The 5,859-nt window shown below is 56.3% G+C and overlaps 1 pseudogene; it reads left to right on the forward strand.

The window, feature by feature from the left end:
• The first annotated feature begins 362 nt into the window (after positions 1-362).
• Positions 363-1,181, forward strand: LOC142000555 (carbonic anhydrase 2 pseudogene; annotated as a pseudogene).
• The last annotated feature ends 4,678 nt before the right edge of the window (positions 1,182-5,859 follow it).

Here is a 5,859-nt window from a genome sequence, read left to right on the forward strand (position 1 = left end):
GGCCAAAGGGACACTCCCCAGAGCCAGCGCTGTACGGGGAGGTGTCAGTACGATCGTTATGTTCCCAAGGCCAGAGTCAGCCGGCGGCGGCCACAGGGCGTTGCGAGGCCGGCCTTTGTAAGCGAGCCGTTCGACTTGGGGCGCGCCCCAGGGGTACAGAGCCGCTGCCTTGGGGGCAGCCGAGCGCCCACCCCGCCCGGCGGGGTCCCGGCCAGGCGGACCCACAGCGCCGCCGCGCGGGGACCGGCGGCAGCAGCCGGCCCCGGGGGCGCCCCCGCGGCGCCTCGCCCCGTCCCCCGCGGCTGTGACAGGCGCTGACCGGACAGTCGCGGCCCGGCGCAGAGGGCAGCGGCCGGGCCACCATGAGCTGCTGGGGCTGCTGCGGGAGGCCCGGCGCCGGCGGAGCCGCGTCCCACGCCTGGGGCTACGGCCCCGAGGACGGCCCGGAGCGCTGGCATGAGCACTTCCCCCTGGCCCGGGGGCGGCGGCAGTCCCCCGTGGACATCCGGGCCCAGGACACCCGCTACGACGCCGCCCTGCGGCCGCTCCAGTTCAGCTACGAGCCGGCCGCGGCGCGGAGCATCGCCAACAACGGGCACACGCTGCAGGTGCAGTTCGGCGAGGGCGCGGCGCTGGCCGGGGGGCCCCTGGACGGCCCCTACCGCCTGGCCCAGCTCCACCTGCACTGGGGCTCGGGGCCGGGGCAGGGCTCGGAGCACACGCTGGAGGGGCGCCGCTTCCCGGCCGAGCTGCACCTGGTGCACTGGCGGGCCCGCGACGGGCGGCTGAGCCGGGCGATGAGCCGCCCCGACGGGCTGGCCGTGGTGGCCGTGCTGCTGCGTCTGGGGCAGCCCTGCCCGGCCCTGGAGCCGCTGCTGGGGGCGCTGGGCTCCGTGCGCACCCGGGGCACCGAGGCGCCCGCCCCCGCCTTCCAGCCGCGGGAGCTGCTGCCCGCCGGCGGCGACTTCTGGACGTACCCGGGCTCGCTGACCACCCCGCCGCTGCTGGAGAGCGTCACCTGGCTGGTGCTGCGGGAGCCCGTGGAGGTCGGCGCCGAGCAGCTGGGCGCCCTGCGCGGGCTCCTGAGCAGCGCGGCCGGCGAGCCGCCCTGCCCGCTGCAGGACAACTGGCGGCCGTGCCAGGCGCTGCACGGCCGGGAGCTGCGGGCCAACTTCCACTGAGCGCCCGGCCCGGCCGCTGCGCAATAAACGCCCTGCCACGCTGGGGCCAGGCTGCCTCCTTCCCCCGCGCGGCGCTGCCCCGGCCCAAGCGGCCAGGCCAGGCCGGCAGCGGGCTCTGCCCTCAGCGAGAGGGGAGCAGCAGAGCCAGGGTCCGGCCGCGGGCCAGGGCAGGAGTCAAGGACTGGTAACAGGGATCCTGGCAGCAGCAGGGGCCGGCCCTGGTGCGCTGCAGAGGGGACGCCAGGGTGCAGTGAGGGTACAAATCTCCGCCAGCACTGGATGTTAAACTTACCCCCGGGGCAGCCTGGGTGGGGAACCCATCCCTGAGCATGCTGGGGGCGGGGGTACAGGGACTTAAAGGTGCTTAGAGCAAGGAGGGGAAGAGCCAAGGAACATCCCTAGGGAGCAGCTGTTCGGAGACTGGAGTTTATAGTTCCAGAGGGTCCTCAGAGCACATTATGAACAAGAGCCAGACCCCATCCCTCAGTGAAGCTTTAACAAAATTCGCCCCAGGGCAGCACCCTGCATCCCCAGGAAGGGGGTAGAGAGCTGCAGCACAGTTAACTGGCAGGGACACCAGAGCCCAGCCCACCAAAACTGAACGCCTTCAGCGCAAGGGGTGGCAAACTGTTCTACGCCCTTGGGCGGGCACTGCGGGCAGTTTTAGTTAAGGCAGGTCAGTATCTAAATTAAACCCAAACAAGCTCCTTTTAAACCCAACCAGGAATGTGCGCACAGGGAGTTACAGCCATTTAAGTAAATCAGCTTAGAAACAGCCCTACGTTTAACTAGTACAGCTTTGACTCTCGAAGCATCTTCCCCACTCCAGCAAAGGTGAGCTCTTCACGGAGCTGAAGGAGTGAGCTGACCTTGCTGCTATTCAAGTGGCCTTGGACTAAGGGGGGCTCTCGGTCAGGGAGTCCAATGCTTGGACAGCCCCAAGGGTCAAACTCCCAAGCCTGGAGCAGGCAGGCAGCTTTGGCAGCAAGCAGCCCACGCCGCTAGCACTCCCCTCACGCCAACGACCAGACATCGCCCCTTTCAGCAGGAAATGCAAGACTGGCTCTTTTCAGCCTTCTTAGGACAGCGACAGCTAAAACTAAGCCAAGAGGGGGAAAGGGAGAAGCACTCAGAGGTTTCTAGCAACCTCCTTGGCAGAAGCATACTCCATGATAGGCCCTGGCTGGTGATAGTGTCTGAAAACAACCCCAAACAGAACGATGGTGATAGGCACCTGATAAGCTACACGGACAGAAGAGGGAAAGCTACCATGTGCAAGGAGGATGGCTTCATGTGCCAAGGCCCACTCCCCCCAGTTAGCAGAAGGAAATCTGACTGCAAAGCTGTTCCCATGACACCGTGGACAACAGCAGCATTCCCCTAGAAAACCAGTCTTATGAAAGACTTAGACCACGCCGTCGCTTAAGAAGAAAACAGATGACAACAGAATTGGGTCCCACTTACTGCTGGTGGTCTTGTCAGAGTAGTTAAGGATTCTGCAAACTCCAGCGTTGGCAGAGAGGGAATGAGGGGGCCGGGTAGAGAAGCCTTAGAGCTAGGGCAAAAGGGCTGAAATGTTCCTCACAGTGGGGGAAAAGGGAACATTTGTTAAAAGGAGAGAGACAGAGCACCAGGCCTCAGAGGTCTTGGCACCTGCTCCCGAGAAAGGGGTTTGGAAAAGCCGGCCAACTTGGGCCAGAAGACCTAGGGAGGATGGGATATTGGGCCACTACACTATCTCCAGCAAGCCACTCAATGGCACATGGCTGGGTCGCTCCTCCTAACCTAGGCTGAGGTGCCTGTGTGAAATCACTCTCTGACGGATGCGGGAGTGCCCAGCCCTGCACAGGTTTGGCAAGCAGTGGGCTTGGCGTTCGTAGCTGTGTGTAGCCGCAGCAGGAAAGCGCAGGAGCTGCAAGGAGACTTTTGCCTGGTGGTGCTTAGAAGTTTAGGCTAATTCCCAGCCCAGAGAAGTGAAGGAGCTGGAGGGTGATAGGGACACATGCTAGAGCGGGCCTGCAAATTAAATAGGAAAGAAACCAGCTCTAGCCCGTCACTGGTCCAAATCCACGTCCTCAACCTATTACAGCACCACCACCACTCTACTGACCCGAGACCCCAGATGCTAGAGAGAAAGAGTCCAGACGCCAGGCAGGTGAACTAGCTAGTACAGGTGAAAGCAGGGCAACCTACAATGGGGACAAGCTCAGCGTGGAAATATTGTATTACTTTGTACTTCTGCCTTTCATCAGAGGATCTCCAAGCGCTTTACAAACACCAACTAATTTAGAATCCGTATCCCTTTTTAGAGAGGGGGAATGCAAGGCACAGAAATGACTCAATGGCTCACAAAACTGTACAGCCGAGCCAGGAGTAGACCCCACATTTCCCAAATGGTCAGTCCTGTTCTGTAAGCACGAACACACCCTCCTCTCTGCCCTTCTAGCACGGGTAGGGAATCCTCTGCATTCGTATATTGCTGTGATATCTGCAGCAACAGCAGCCTCCATTGCTGTGATCTCTACTCACTCACTGTACTCCATCAGCCCACCGCAGCAGCTCTCTTTAGATGGGTGTCGCTGTAGGAGGGATTACACTGCACAAAGAGGTAAAGTGGCAGTGCACAAAATGTGCTGTCAATTTGCCTTGGGAACCATCAGCCTATTAACCCCCACCTCTTCAAATTCACCCAGAGCTCAGAGAGGCTAGTTTGAAAGGGGAGTGTTTGCACAGAGGTCTTATAAACAAACTGTCTAACCTAAGAGGAAAATACCTTTTCTAAACCACACAGCAGTAGCAGAAAACCCACTTAGGCGAACGGCCAGAACAAAACCCAGACAGCAGCGGTGGCATCTGTTAGAATCCAGCTGTAGTGAGAGGCGGCTGAAGGCCTCCGTGGTACAGGAGCAGTGAGGCTCCAATTATACAAAGCTCTGTGCAGAGACTTCAACAACTAATCCTCACCATAGGCTGGGAGGTGAGTAAACAGTGCCTCTAATGGCTAGTGCACCCATACAGGGTGGCTGGTCCAAGCCCATACAGCAAGTCAGTGCAAGAGAGGGTTAAAGCGCCATCTGAACGGCCGCAGTTCTACTACGATTCAGAATGAAAATGGACGGATTAGTGAATGAGTGTCTCATGTTTCTGCCTGACCTAAAATACTCCAGCTAGGAGTTACAAAGGCACACATACAGAGTGTGGGCCGGTAAGCTCCTTCCTGATCCTGTCATCTGCATGCTGAAGCTGCTCCTAGGGCCAGGCCAGCCGTATCAGGGGTCAGTCTCAAAGCGGAGAAGAAAGGAAGCATCAAGAAACTACTGATCATTTCAGACAGAGCAGCATGGTTTGAGGATCTGTGGAAGCAGGGATGCTGCTATGATCTGCTGTCTGTGTCAAATCTTCGAGGCTACTCTGGCACTACCCAGGTTGGGAAATGCTGTTCTAAGTCCCTAAGCCAGGCAGGGTGTCTTAGCCTTGCCTACAGTAGTTTTGCATCCTTTACTCCTGTAGTTCATCCCCTGGACCACTGACCAGTTTCCTCTTTAGTTCAAGAGAGCCAATGAAATTAGTTGCTTTTTCTGCAGTAGCCTGCCCTTGGAAAATCACTGCACATCCTTGCTCTGGACAAGCAATCCGAAGTACCTACCTCTGCTAGGGCTGGGCTCATCACCACATATAGAGCTAGACACCTGAATATTTTGGATGTGACTTTAGACTGAAGCAGATGATATGAACCCAGTAAAGTGTGAAGAGCCCAGGTGCCAAGACCCAATTATTCAGGCAGCGGGGGCATCACTACAAGGATATGGCCATTGCTGGAGAATAGCCCCTCCTTAGCCTGCCAGGAACACACCGTTCCTATTATTCAACCCATCTGTTTATTATATAGGTTCATACATCACCATCCCTGCGGTCAGTTCACAGGGCCAGAGCTCACCAACCCTACACTGGGTCAGTCAATCTCTCCTCCCCGTACAGCTTATTCTAGAGCAGTGGTTCCCAAACTTTAACAACCTGTGAACCCCTTTCACTAAAATGTCAAGTCTCACGACCCCCCTCCTAAAAATGAATATTTCCTGGGATTTTCTCCTTTACAGGAGTATAAATTATAAAAGCAGTGATCTTGGAAATAAAAAATTTGTTTTTATGACATACTTATTACACTTTATTATTACAGTATTTTTATTATATTATGAAAACTGCAACACTCTTCCAAGATCTCACTTTTGTAGCTTGTATCACTTTGAATAAGGCTGTTATAAGACAAGGCTCCTATGTTTCATCAAGGAGTATCAGATGTGGAATAGCATGAAGGGATTTAAGAAGCCATCTCAGAATTCCTCCTACACAAGCATTCAGGTCTTGTGCAGTCCAGGCAAACAACACACGTTACAACAAAGCTTAAACTTGTTCTTCATAATAATTTAAAAAACAGTAGCTGCCTATTTAATTTTTAAAACAGCAAAAAATATCCACCTCCCTTTCCATTTCTTATGAGTCTTGAAGTTTAAATCTCCTCAGTGTGATAGATAGGCTTGCTTTGATCTGCTTAGCTCTCGGAAGTGTAGGGGCTGTGGGCTGCCGGCTCCGTGCTGCCTGGGGTTCCTAGGGACAACTCTGTCCGCCATTAGGGAATTTTTTCCCTCGAGAACCCCCTGTAACATTTTGTGAACCCCAG

Source organism: Natator depressus, chromosome 17 (assembly GCF_965152275.1).
Source record: "Natator depressus isolate rNatDep1 chromosome 17, rNatDep2.hap1, whole genome shotgun sequence".
Classification (NCBI taxonomy): Eukaryota; Metazoa; Chordata; order Testudines; family Cheloniidae; genus Natator; species Natator depressus.